At 44.3% G+C, this 13,985-nt stretch overlaps 1 protein-coding gene across 4 annotated transcripts in view; it reads left to right on the top strand.

The window, feature by feature from the left end:
- Positions 1–430: 430 nt before the first annotated feature.
- Positions 431–13,985, top strand: part of PLCB4 (phospholipase C beta 4) — a 524,177-nt gene continuing 510,622 nt past the window's right edge. For all 4 annotated transcript variants that reach the window (XM_077485485.1, XM_077485488.1, XM_077485487.1 and 1 more), the window contains exon 1: positions 431–630. The gene's annotated coding sequence lies outside the window, so the exon portion shown is untranslated. The remainder of the gene's footprint in view (positions 631–13,985) is intronic.

The following is a 13,985-nucleotide window of genomic DNA, read 5'->3' as shown; positions in this document are numbered from 1 at the left end:
TATGACCGATATTAATATGAATATTATGTCTCCAGTCCTGATCACTCTTTCCTGGTCTTTGATACTATTAGTAAATTATTATTATCTGTAATATATTCTGATCACTACACTAATCACATACTAACATGATAGCCATGATGACCCCATAATATTATTATTATTTTGTATACTATTAGTAAAATAATAATAATATATAATGATGCCTATATTGCAGTGCTGTACAATGTGTCCTTATTACAATGTATACAATGTATAGAGATCTCCCTCTCTCCGGATACATTGTATCGCTCTTCTGCTCCCGGTGATCTCCTCCGGTCTCGGTGATTAGAAGGTTGGTGCGGCGGATGGAGGAGGGCCGCCAGCCCCGGTAATATGGTGGCCGGTGCACGCGCACGCGCGCCCCCGCCGTCCTCCAGCAGCAGCAGCAGTTCTCTAATCAGCCGGAGAGCGCGGCCCCGGGAGGAGCTTGCAGGGCTCCAGTCCAGCGGTGGTGGAGGCGGCGGTGGCGCGCCCCTCCAGGGACGGGGTGTCGGGCTGTGTGTGTCTCCCGGCCAGTCCCGATAGAAGAAGGCGCGGAGCATATAGAGCGGAGCCGGGGAGAGTGCGGAGAGACAGCGGGAGCAGCACGAGGTGAGCGGCCGCCTGGGGTGGAGGGGGGACTGAATGCAGAGATGTGGAGGATGCAGCCTGTCCCTGCTGGTCCTATGCAGCCTGTCCCTGCTGGTCCTATGCAGCCTGTCCCTGCTGGTCCTATGCAGCCTGTCCCTTCTGGTCCTATGCAGCCTGTCCCTTCTGGTCCTATGCAGCCTGTCCCTGCTGGTCCTATGCAGCCTGTCCCTGCTGGTCCTATGCAGCCTGTCCCTTCTGGTCCTATGCAGCCTGTCCCTGCTGGTCCTATGCAGCCTGTCCCTGCTGGTCCTATGCAGCCTGTCCCTTCTGGTCCTATGCAGCCTGTCCCTGCTGGTCCTATGCAGCCTGTCCCTTCTGGTCCTATGCAGCCTGTCCCTGCTGGTCCTATGCAGCCTGTCCCTTCTGGTCCTATGCAGCCTGTCCCTGCTGGTCCTATGGTCCTATGCAGCCTGTCCCTGCTGGTCCTATGCAGCCTGTCCCTGCTGGTCCTATGCAGCCTGTCCCTTCTGGTCCTATGCAGCCTGTCCCTGCTGGTCCTATGGTCCTATGCAGCCTGTCCCGGCTGGTCCAATGGTCCTATGCAGCCTGTCCCTGCTGGTCCTATGCAGCCTGTCCCTGCTGGTCCTATGGTCCTGTGCAGCCTGTCCCTTCTGGTCCTGTGCAGCCTGTCCCTTCTGGTCCTGTGCAGCCTGTCCCTTCTGGTCCTATGCAGCCTGTCCCTGCTGGTCCTATGGTCCTATGCAGCCTGTCCCTGTTGGTCCTTTGCATGTTACTACCAGTCCTAGAATTACTACTCCCATTATTACTGCCCATATCCCTCTCATCCCCAGTAGCAGTGCTGGTCCTCAGCAGCCCCAGTCTCTGGGCTCCCTGTTGTGATCAGGGCCAGCTGTAGCAGATCGGGACCATCCATCCCTATACCTTCCTACAACCTTGCAGGGGACCTGTGCTCCTGACAGCTGTTCTACTGACATTGACAGGCACAGGGAGGGGGGAGGGGAGGGGTGCTGACTATATACCCCCCCCTTTGCCTTCCCCTGGCTGATCATCTGATATGAGACCGGTCACCGTGCTCTATCCCGGCGTTTTTGTCTCTGCACCACTTTTCCCTTCCCTGCGTTTTCCAGCTTCAAGGGTTAACCAGTTGGCTTCCACCGTTCTTCTGCCAGTCCCGGCCATGTGCTGCCTGCTTTCCGGCTGTCAGGCAGTTAATGATCCATGTGAGTTTTGTGTTGTGTCAATGAAGCGGCTGAACTTTTTTTGTTAGATGTTAAATGTGGTTTGCAGGATTTGGCTGGCATAGGGGGGTTCCAGGAGAGAGGTGGTGGATACAGTAAGAGGAAACCTTTAAAACCTTTTGCATGTTCAGGTTTTGCAGATTTGCAGTGGAAGATATCAACTGTCAACAGAGGATTGTGATGGTGGACCAAGGTGGACAGTGATGATATGAAGGTGGATTGGGATGGATGGTAAAGATATGAAGGTGGATTTGGGTGGACGCTGACCATATGAAGGTGGACTAGGTGGAATGGGTGGACGTTGACCATATGAAGGTGAACTGGGGTGGACCTTGGCCATATGAAGGTGAACTGGGGTGGACGATGGCCATAAGAAGGTGAACCGGGGTGTACGGTGGCCATAAGAAGGTGAACCGGGGTGGATGGTGGCCATAAGAAGGTGAACTGGGGTGAAGGGGGACCATATAAAGGTGGACGGTGACCATATGAAGGTGGACGGGGGTGGATGGTGACCATATCAAGGTGGAATGGGGTGGATGGTGACCATATACATGAGGGTGACAATATATATGAGGGTGGACTGGGATGGACGGTGAACATATGAAAGTGGACTGGAGTGGACAGTAAATATATAAGGGCGGACAGTGATTATATGCACTCGGCTGGGGTGGACTGTGACCATGTGAAGATGGGACTGGGGTGGACTGTGACCATGTGAAGATGGACTGGGGAGGACCGTGACCATATGAAAGTGGACTAGCGTTTATGGAAAATATGTGAGGGTAGACTGGGGTGGACAGTGACTTACTGAGGGTCGACCAGGGTGGTCTGTGACCATATATATGAGAGTGGACCATATATATGAGCGTTTATCCATATGCGGGTGTATCAGGGTAGACAATGACCATAGGAGGGTGGACAGTGAAAATACAAAGGTTGGACAGTGATTATATGCAGGTGAATTGGGACAATGATCATATGAAGGTGGATTGGGGTGGACAGTGACCATGTTGTATGTTAGATGTTCCCATTACTCAGGGCAATCTGCTTTTAGCTGCATTACCTCCTGGCAAATCCTCAGTCCATCGCAGGACGTCTTGGCTATCCTTGCAATGACATCCTCTGTTTTGTATTTGCATTGGGATAGGATAGTCCCATCATTAACATCTTAACTTTTGTTCATAATACATGTCCTTTCCAAGATTTGGTTTACATAGGGAAGTTCCCACAGAGAGGCTATTGTGTATCCAGCAAGAGGAAACATTAAAAGCTTTCGTCACTTGCATGCTCAGATTTTGCAAGATTTGTATTGTCAACGGTCAGTGAGGGATGGTGCAGGTGGATGGTAGCGATGTGAGAGTGGACTGATGTGGTCAGTGACCATATGAGAGTGGACTGAGGTGGACAGTGACCATATGAGGGTGGTCTGAGGTGGACAGTGACCATATGAGGGTGGTCTGAGGTGGACAGTGACCATATGAGGGTGGTCTGAGGTGGACATTGACCATATGAGGGTGGACTGAGGTGGACAGTCACCATGTGAGGGTGGACTGAGGTGGAAAGTCACCAGATAAGGATGGACTTGGGTGGACAGTGACCATGTTGTGTGTACGATGTACCTATTACTCAGGGCATTTTTCACTTTGCTGCATTACCTCCTGGAAAATCCTCAGTCTATTGCATGATATGTCTTGGCTACCCGTGCAATGACATCCCCAGTTTTGTACTTGCACTGGGATAGTATAGCCCCGTCATTAACATCTTAACTTTTGTTGATATTAAATATCCTTTCCAAGATTTGACTCACATAGGGGAGTTCCCACACATAGGATACTTTAGAAGCATTCAGCGCTTTCTGCATGCTCAGGTTTTGCACTTTGTAATGCAAGATTTGAACTGCCAACAGTCAACAAGGGATTGTGCAGGTGGACAGTGACCATATGAGGGTGGACCGAGGTGGACAGTGACCATGTTGTATGTACAATGTGCCCATTACCCAGTCAGTCTGTTTTTGTGCTGCATTACCTCCTGGCAAATCCTCAGTCCATTGCAGGACGTGTATTGGCTATCCTTGCAATGACATCCCTAGTTTTGTATTTGCATTGGGATAGGATAGTCCTGTCATTAACATCTTAAGCTTTACTGTTATTAAATATCATTTCCAAAATTTGGCTGACACAGGGGAGTTCCCAACCAGAGGATAATGTGTATCCAGTAAGAGGAAACATTAAAAGCTTTCAGCACTTCTTACATGCTTAGGTTTTGCACTTTGCAATGCAAGATTTGAACTGTCAACAGTCAACGAGGGATTGTGCAAGTGGACAGTGACCATACGAGGGTTGACTGGGGTGAACAGTGACCATACAAGGGTTGACTGGGGTGAACAGTGACCATACAAGGGTTGACTGGGGTGAACAGTTACTATATGAGGGTCGACTGGGGTGGACAGTGATCATACGAGGGGGGACTGGGGTCATCAGTGATCATACAAGGGTGCACAGTGACCATATGAAGGTGGACCAGGGTGGACAATAATCATATGAAGGTAGACTGGGGTGGATAGTGACATATGAGGGTGGACTGGGGTGGACAGTGATCATATGAAGGTGACCAAGGGTGGATAGTGATCATATGAAGGTGGATTGGGGTGGACAGTGATCATTTGAAGGTGGACTGGGTTGGACAGTGATCATATGAAGTTGGACCAGGGGGGGCAGTGACTATATTAAGGTGGACTGGGTTGACAGTGTACATATGAAGGGGGACTGGGGTAGACAGTGACCATGTAACGGTGTACTGGGGTGGACAGTGACCATGTAAAGGTGTACTGGGGTGGACAGTGGTCATATGAAGGTGTACTGGGGTGGAAAGGGACCATATGAAGGTAGACTGGGGTGGACAGTGGTCATATGAAGGTGTACTGGGGTGGAAAGGGATCATATGAAGGTGTACTGGGGGGGAAACTGATCATATGAAGGTGTACTAGGGTGGATAGTGATCATATGAAGGTAGACTGGGGTGGACAGTAACCATGCGAAGGTAGACTGGGGTGGACAGTGACCATATGAAGGTAGAATTGGGTGAACAGTGATCATATGAAGGTAGACTGGGGTGGACAGTGACCGTATGAGGGGGGACTGGGGTGGACAGTGACCATATGAAGGTAGACTGGGGTGGACAGTGACCGTATGAGGGGGTACTGGGGTGGACAGTGATCATATGAAGGTAGACTGGGGTGGACAGTGACCACATGGAAGTAGACTGTGGTGGAAAGTGACCAATGGACTGGGGTGGACAGTGACCATATGAAGGTTGACTGGGGTAGACAGTGACCATATGGAAGTAGATTGGGGTGGACAGTGACCATATGGAAGTAGACTGGGGTGGACGATGACCACATGGAAGTAGACTGGGGTGGAAAGGGACCAATGGACTGGGGTGGACAGTGACCATATGAAGGTTGACTGGGGTGGACAGTGACCATATGAAGGTAGACTGGGGTGGACAGTGACCGTATGAAGGTAGACTGGGGTGGACAGTGACCATATGAAGGTAGACTGGGGTGAACAGTGACAATGTTGTATGTACAAGGTACCCATTGTTCAGGACTATCTGATATATTCTGCATTATCTCTTGGACAATCCTCAGTCCTTGGTAGTCGGTGTCTTGTCTATCCTTTCAATGTCCTCCCCAGCCTTGTATTTGCACTGGGATAAGGATAGCCCCGTCATTAACATCTTTATGGCTGTATGGGGATGGTTGTTGAATGACTCACAGTATTTATTGTTGCTGCATGGTCCCTGCTCAGTGTCTTTCTTGCCTTTTGATTGTCACGTTGTTATTTTACAGACCAGTCACTTAAATGGGGGGGGGGGGGGGGTTTGGATGAAATATGGCTTGGAACCGGGGCAGCTTATAAATGTCAATAATAATTCACACTAAGTAGAGTTTAAAAATGACAGTGACATAAATACGGGGCTTTTATTTGAATAATGGCAGGAGTCACAAAATACGAGCTCTGGGGGTAGTACAGGGTGATATTTGGTTTATTCTGAGGGTTAAACTCTAGTCAGAAGTTTCCTGCAGATTATATTTCGGGAGATTATGAGTGTAGTAATGGTGCTGAAAGGAAATCCTTAAATGTTAGGAGGAAAAAAGATAATAAACTCAACATGTTCTGATAAGAGCCATGCATACGGGCTTATTTCTTACAGCATACAGCCATGGTAAAAATGCAGTAACTCATAACGACCAATCAGAAGTGATCTTTAAATTGACATGACTGAATCTGATTGGTTTCTGCACTTAATGGGAATAATTATTGCTCATTTTAATTAATTATTTATTTTTTACATTGTTTAGTGTAATTCTGTTAATGAGGCTGTTTGTTCCTCATAGATAGCAGGTCTATCTGTTTCATAGGGGTGGATTTACTAAAGGCAAATAGCCTGGTCACTTTGCAAGTGAACAGACTTAGTGAATGTGGTGAAGTCAAAGAGCTTAGTGAATGTGGTGAAGTCCCACTTTACAAAGAATACCCAATCACACGCAAGGGGGAAAAAAAAATAGCATTTAGGCTTTCACATGATTGGTTGATGGAAATCACCAGAGACCTCATTCACTGGTCTCTGGGGTAAATTACATTGGAAAGTGCAATTGTCCTTGCAAAGTGAACAGCCTATTTGCCATTAGTAAATAATTCCCATAAATAAAGCATGATAGTCTATCCGTTTTATAGAAGTTGAATTTCTAAAGGCAAATACACCGTTCACCTTGCAGGGGAAATTGCACTTTGCAGGGGATTTATCCCTAGAGCTTAGTGAATAAGGTGAGTTTCAGGGAGCGCTAAAAAAAAATCCATTGGTAATCCGATCGACGGGGTCGCCTATAGTCATTTATTCAAGAATAGGACATCATTTGTGCATGGATTGGTCTGTATGGTCCGGATTCATATACAAAATTTACTTTTCTGCTGACTTCTTTCATCCAATCATGTGCACCCAATTTTCTTTTTTTTTTTTTTTTCCTTGCATGTGATTTGTTGTTCTTTGCAAAGTGAGACTTCACCACATTTACTAAGCTCTGGGGAAAATTCCCTTGCAAAGTGCAACTTCCCTTTGTGAATGCGGTGATATTCTTTGCAAAGACGATCCAATCATATACAAGGTAGATTAAAAAAAACAGCATTTTTTTCTTGCACATGATTGAATGATGGAAATCAGCAGAATTTCACCTTCACAAGAGCATTCAGTAAAGATCTGGGAAAAATTCCCTTTCAAAGTGTATTTGACCTTACTAAATCGACCTCAATTTCTCATACATGCAGGTACAGTACAAGATGGGGCAGTGGTATGCATACACTGCTTGAAAGCTTGACTTATTATCAGGGGCATTGGTAGATCCTGGCTTTCAGGCCACTAGTCAAGTGCCCCGGGTCTTGGATCTGTAGCCACTACTTCCTAAGGTGGGTAGGAACACTTATGGCTCGTGTCTAGGTAAGCATACAGTAGTCGAAAAGGGAGGAATTTTGTGTGACATATAGACATACTTGTGTGTTGATCAGCCTCTAGCAATGGGTAGAAAGTGTCTTAGATTCTGCATGTTTGACACTAAAGGCCATCCGTAGAAGAAAAAAACGAAGATGGGATACTGTAGAACATGGAGGAATCCTTAAAATGACTTTCCAGTCCCAGGGAACTTCTGCTAATAGTTACTATATCTACAGCCCAGAAACGTTAGGGTGATGGCCAGTGGGAAGAGTGCTCCTTATATTGGTGGTCATTGGGAAGAATGCTGCTTACAGTGGTTGTCAGTGGGAAGAATGCCCCTTACATTGGTGGTCAGTGGAAAGAATGTCCCTTACATTGGTGATCAGTGAGAAGAATGTTCCTTACATTGGTGGTCATTGCGAAGAATGTCCCTTACATTGGTGGTCAGTTGAAAGAATGTCCCTTACATTCGTGGTCATTGCAAAGAATGTCCCTTACATTGGTGGTCAGTGGAAAGAATGTCCCTTACATTCGTGGTCATTGCAAAGAATCCCCTCCTCAAAGAGAGCTAAAAAATATCATTGGTGTCAGTCGTTACTTATCTGAAAGGCAAAAGTTGCTCATTGCTCAAGGAACCCCCTAGTAACCTCTGGAGCAACCCTGATGTACCAAAGAACCCTGGTTGATAAAGGCTACCGTATAATAAAGGGGGGGGGGGCAAAGAGAGGGAAAAAAACAGGGGGTGAGCAAAAAATATTATTCCCATAACAATACCATCTGCTTTATAGACTCAACAAACCTGGTCAATATATTTGTATATTACAAAGAACAACAGTTCCTCAGGGGTGGGGGCTAAGTTCTTCAAAACTTTACCATGTTTTTATTATCCTATGGTTTGTGCACAATAAAACTGATATGTTAAGTGGTATCAGTCCATCTTGCTCATATCTTTGATGGGGACTCAGTTGATATCTTTGATGGGGACTCGGTTGATATATTTTATGGGGACTCAGTTGATATCTTTGATGGGGACTCGGTTGATATCTTTAAAGGAGGCTCGGTTTATTTCTTTGATGGAGGCTTGGTTGAAAACTTTTGATAGAGACTTGGTTGATATCTATGATGGAGGCTGAGTTGGAATCTTTGATAGAGACTTGGTTGATATCTTTGATGGAGGCCTGGTTGATATCTTTGATAGAGACATGGTTGATATCTTTGATGGAGGCCTGGTTGATATCTTTGATAGAGACATGGTTGATATCTTTGATAGAGACATGGTTGATATCTTTGATAGAGACATGGTTGATATCTTTGATAGAGACTCGGTTGATATATTTGATGAAGGCCTGGTTGATATCTTTGATAGATACTTGGTTGATATCTTTGATGGAGGCTTGGTTGATATTTTGAGGAAAGGCTTGGTTGATATCTTTAATAGAGACATGGTTGATATCTTTGATAGAGTCTCGGTTGATATATTTGACGAAGGCTTGGTTGATATTTTCAATGGATACTTGGTTGATATCTTTGATGGAGGTTTGGTTGACATCTGTGATGGAGGCTCGGTTGATATCTTTGATGTGGGGTTAGAATTAATACTCTGTAAGGTACCCAAGACTCCAAACAAGTTTAGAAACTGTTATGATTGTTTTGGGGGTCTACAGTCAATTAGTATATAATTATGTGAACAGAACATGAGCCATGTTCACTGTGGTACTTTGCAACTTTGGTGTGTCTGAGGATGCCCTGAGTTTTTTTTGACCCTACCGATTCTGTTTATTATCTTATTTCAACAATTGTAGGTGATAGTGTAGTGTAGGTGTAAAAGCCCCCAAAAAATTTAACTTGAAATTGTTAGGGGAAAAGTAGTTGGTTCACAAAAGCTTATGATATGTTTAATACATGTGGGGTAGAATAGATGAATAATGACAGAGTTGAGAGGTAGCTATTCATTATCGTGAATAATTATTGGACCTCTCAGAATTTTTTGTCTAGGGATGCGTTAATACAAAATATAATGCACACTATCCAATGACTGGATATAAAATTAATAATAGGGAAGAAAGCCAATCCGAAGCCTTGATAATGTACTTGCACCAAGTCGTAAATCAGTGGAAATGTTTAACAGAAGGCGATGATGGAGACGAGGTAGTAACTAGAATGAAGACATATACAGGGAGCAGTGGTGTCCTACAGACTGTTGTGATCCTATTCCGGGTTACTATAGTCATACCATTGTAGGATAGATTGAGTTATTGGTTTGGAGCTCAAAATTTCGAACATTGCTCTCTGCCATACCGGAGTAGCCCTGTGGTCGTTTATAGGTAGTAAAGGGTTTGCCAGTGTTGTAGTTATGTGTGAGATCCCATAAAAACAAGTAAATCACCTATGTTTGGTATTTATTAAGTATGTAATGTGAATTGTCATGTCTACGTGTTTTATGTGTGTAATGGTTCTTTCTGCATCTTATGCTTTAATTACATTTCACAGAGCTGTCTCCTGCACCACCATGCCTAATCATGTTCTTTACATCATATTTGTGTGGAGAACATTTTTGCAGAAAAGCTGTTATTATTTTCTCTTTTTTTCTTTTATCTGTCTATCTATCTCTCTATGTCCACACTAGTCTATCTATCTACTTTATATGCGTTATCTCATCTGTACATCCACACTAGTCTAGAATATAAATATCTACACTACAGTATTTATGTACTTATCTATCTGCATCCTTACCAGTCTATCTATCTATCTATCTATCTATCTATCTATCTATCTATCTATCTATCTATCTATCTATCTATCTATCTATCTATCCATCTATCTCATCTATTCTTCCACACTTGTCTAGATTAGCAGCAGTATTTCCTACAGAAAATGATGAATGTGTCGTTTGTGTTGCGCTCTGGTTGCAAGTGAAAATTATTGTTGAGATTTGAAGTAAAGCGCAGGGGTTGATTGCACTCTGAGATTACCCGTTTTCCTGATTGTTTTATTACATTACATGCAAATTTCAGAAAGTTAATTGTATCACATTATATGAAAAGCTGGTAATTAAAAAACAAACACCTTATTTGTGATTGAGCTATAATTTGTTTCATTTTTGCTGTGCTGATAAATTGAATAAAAGTAGGGAAAATCTCCACAATGACTCCAGCTTCCTTATATGTTTGATGAAAGCTCAGTTGATATAACTGATGGAGGCTCAGTTGATATCTTTGAAGGCATGGTTGATATCTTTGATGGCGGCTCAGTTGATATCTTTGATGAGGGCTCAGTTCATATCTTTGTTGAAGGCTTGGTTGATATCTTTGATGGACACTTGGTTGAGATCTTTCATGGAGGCTTGGTTTATATTTTTGATGGAGGCTCAGTTGAAATCGTTGATGATGGCTCGGTTGATATCTTTGATGGAGGCTTTGTTAATATCATTGATGAAGGCTTGGTTGATGTCTTTGATGAAGGCTCGGTTGATATCTTTGATGGAGGCTTTGTTAATATCGTTGATGAAGGCTTGGTTGATATCATTGATGGAGGCTCTGTTGATATCTTTCATGGAGGCTTGGTTGATATCATTGATGGAGGCTCTGTTGATATCTTTCATGGAGGCTTGGTTGATATCATTGATGGAGGCTCTGTTGATATCTTTCATGGAGGCTTGGTTGATATCATTGATGGAAACTCGGTTGATATCTTTAATGGGGGCTCTGTTGATATTTTTGATGAAGGCTCCTCCCAAGACCTCCTGCTGTCTAGTTCCCTTGTCACCTCCTCCGATGCTCGCCTCCAGAACTTCTACCGAGCCTCTCCCATCCTCTGGATTTCCCTACCCCAATCTGTCCAACTGTCTCCAACACTATTCACTTTTTGGTGATCCCTGAAAACTTTTCTCTTCATAGAAGCCTATCCTTTCCCCACTTAACACCTATACTTTTATTTTCTCCATCAGCCCAACCCCCACAGTTATTTGACAATGCAAAACTATACATTTGAGTAGGAGTATTGCACTCCAAAAATTTTATTGCTTGATATCAATAAAATACTTTTTTGAATATATACTCCTCTAACAATGTCCTTTGTTAACCCAGATTCTCACTGGGTTAATGTGTATGCTGTTGTTAAGGTTACAGTGACCGCACCTCATTGGTGAGTGGCTAAGGAGTACCCTTCAATTTCGTAATGGACTTTTATTGTATCCATTGTCTTTTTTGTTTGCTCCCCACAGTTATTACCCTTTGTATCACTTGACTCTCCCTTTTAGATTGTAAACTCTAATAAAAAGGGCCCTCTGATTCTTCCTGTATTGAATTGTATTGTAACTGTACTGTCTTGGTCTCACGCTGTAAAGCACTGTGCAAATATACATTTATATATATATATGTTAGAAGGCCAGTATGGTGGCCTGAATTTATGGGAGGAGCCCGGAGGGGTAATTAATCAGCCCGTTCAGCTGTGTTCCTTGTCGGCCAGTATGGTGGCCGGAATTTATGGGAGGAGCCCGGAGGGGTATTTAATCAGCCCATTCTGCTGTGTTCCTTGTCGGTTCCTGTGTGCGATACCCACCCTCCCATCCCCTTTTTAGGGCATTTGTCAAGGCATCATACTCCTCACAAGAGTACTCATTTCACTTCATTTCATGTTCATTTCATTTAATCCTCATTTCTTATCTAGGGTATGCCCCCTTATTTTGGTATACCGTACGTTAGACCAAGGCACACTTTCAGGTCTATTTCAAGTGGTAAGTTTATGTTAACCCTGTTTGTCATCCTTATCCGTACCAGACATAGGGCTCTGAACCATAAATATATATATATATATATATATATATATATATATATATATATATAAAATGCTTGGTTAATATCTTTGATGAAGGTTTGGTTGATATCGTTAATGAGGGCCCAGTTGATATCTTTGAAGGAGGCTTAGTTGACATTTGTTAATGGGGCCCCGGTTAATATCGATGATGGCAGCTCAGTTGATACACTATATTGTCAAAAGTATGCACATAAACGTTAATAGCATCCCAGTCTTAGTCTTTAGAGTTCAATATACAGTTGGCCCACCCTTTGCAGTTATAACAGCTTCAACTCTTCTGGGAAGGCCGTCTACAAGGTCTACAAGATTTAGGAGTGTGTCTATGGGAATGTTTGACCATTCTTTCAGAAGTGCATTTGTGAGGTCAGGCGCTGATGTGGACAAGAAGGCCTGGCTGTGCAGGCCAGTCAAGTTCTTCCACCCCAAACTCCCTCAACTATGTCTTTATGGACCTTGCTTTGTGCACTGGTCCAAATCATTTGGTGGAGGGGGGATTATGGTGTGGGGGTTGTTTTTCAGGGGTTGGGCTTGGCCCCTTAGTTCCAATGAAGGGAACTCTTAAGGCATCAGCATACCAAGACATTTTGGATGATTTCATGCTCCCAACTTTGTGGGAACAGTTTGGGGATGGCCCCTTCCTGTTCCAACATGACTGTGCACCAGTGCACAAAGCAAGGTCTATAAAGACATGGATTAGTGAAGTTGGGGTGGAGGAACTTGACTGGCCTGCATAGAGTCATGACCTCAACCTGATTTGGGATGAATTAGAGCAGAGACTGCAAGCCAGGCCTTCTCATCCAACATCAGTGCCTGACCTCACAAATGCGCTTCTGGGAGTATGGTCAAGCAGTTGACATTGTTGATGGGGGCATGGTTGATACTGTTAGTGGGGGATGAGTTGATATTGTTGATTGGGGCTCAGTTGATATCAGTGGTGGGGGCCAGGTTGACATCTTTGATTGGGGCTGAGGTAATATTGTTGATGGGGACACATTTGATATTGTTAGTGGGGGCTCAGTTGATATCATCGATGAAGGCCCAGTTGGTATTTTTGATGGGGCTCAGTTGACATTGTTGATGGGGGCACGGTTGATACAGTTAGATGGGGATGAGTTTATATCATTGACAGGGGCTCGGTTGATGTCAGTGGTGGGGGCCAGGTTGATATCTTCGAATGGGGCTCAGGTAATATTGTTGATGGGGACACATTTGATATTGTTAGTGGGGGCTCAGTTGATATCATCGATGAGGGCCCAGTTGATATCTTTGATGGGGCTCAGTTGACATTGTTGATGGAGGCATGGCTGATACTGTTAGTGGGGGATGAGTTGATATCGTTGATTGGGGCTCGGTTGATATCAGTGGTGGCAGCCAGGTTGATATCTTTGATTGGGGCTGAGGTAATATTGTTGATGGGGACACATTTGATATTGTTAGTGGGGACTCAGTTGATTTCATCGATGAGGGCCCAGTTCATATCTTTGATGGGGCTCAGTTGACATTGTTGATGGGGACACGGTTGATACTGTTAGTGGGGGATGAGTTGATATCAGTGGTGGGGGCCGGGTTGATATCTTTGATTGGGGCTCAGGTCATATTGTTGATGGGAGCACATTTGATATTGTTAGTGGGGGCTCAATTGATATCATCGATGAGGGCCCAGTTGATATCTTTAATGGGGCTCAGTTGACATTGTTGATGGGGACACGGTTGTTACTGTTAGTGGGGGATGAGTTTATATCATTGATGGGGCTCAATTGACATTGTTGATGGGGGCACAGTTGATACAGTTAGATGGGGATGAATTGATAT

Source organism: Lithobates pipiens, unplaced genomic scaffold (genome assembly GCF_037356315.1).
Source record: "Lithobates pipiens isolate NorthernLeopardFrog02 unplaced genomic scaffold, aLitPip1_a1.2 Scaffold_18, whole genome shotgun sequence".
NCBI lineage: Eukaryota > Metazoa > Chordata > Amphibia > Anura > Ranidae > Lithobates > Lithobates pipiens.
This window is presented reverse-complemented; position numbering and strand designations above follow the sequence as displayed.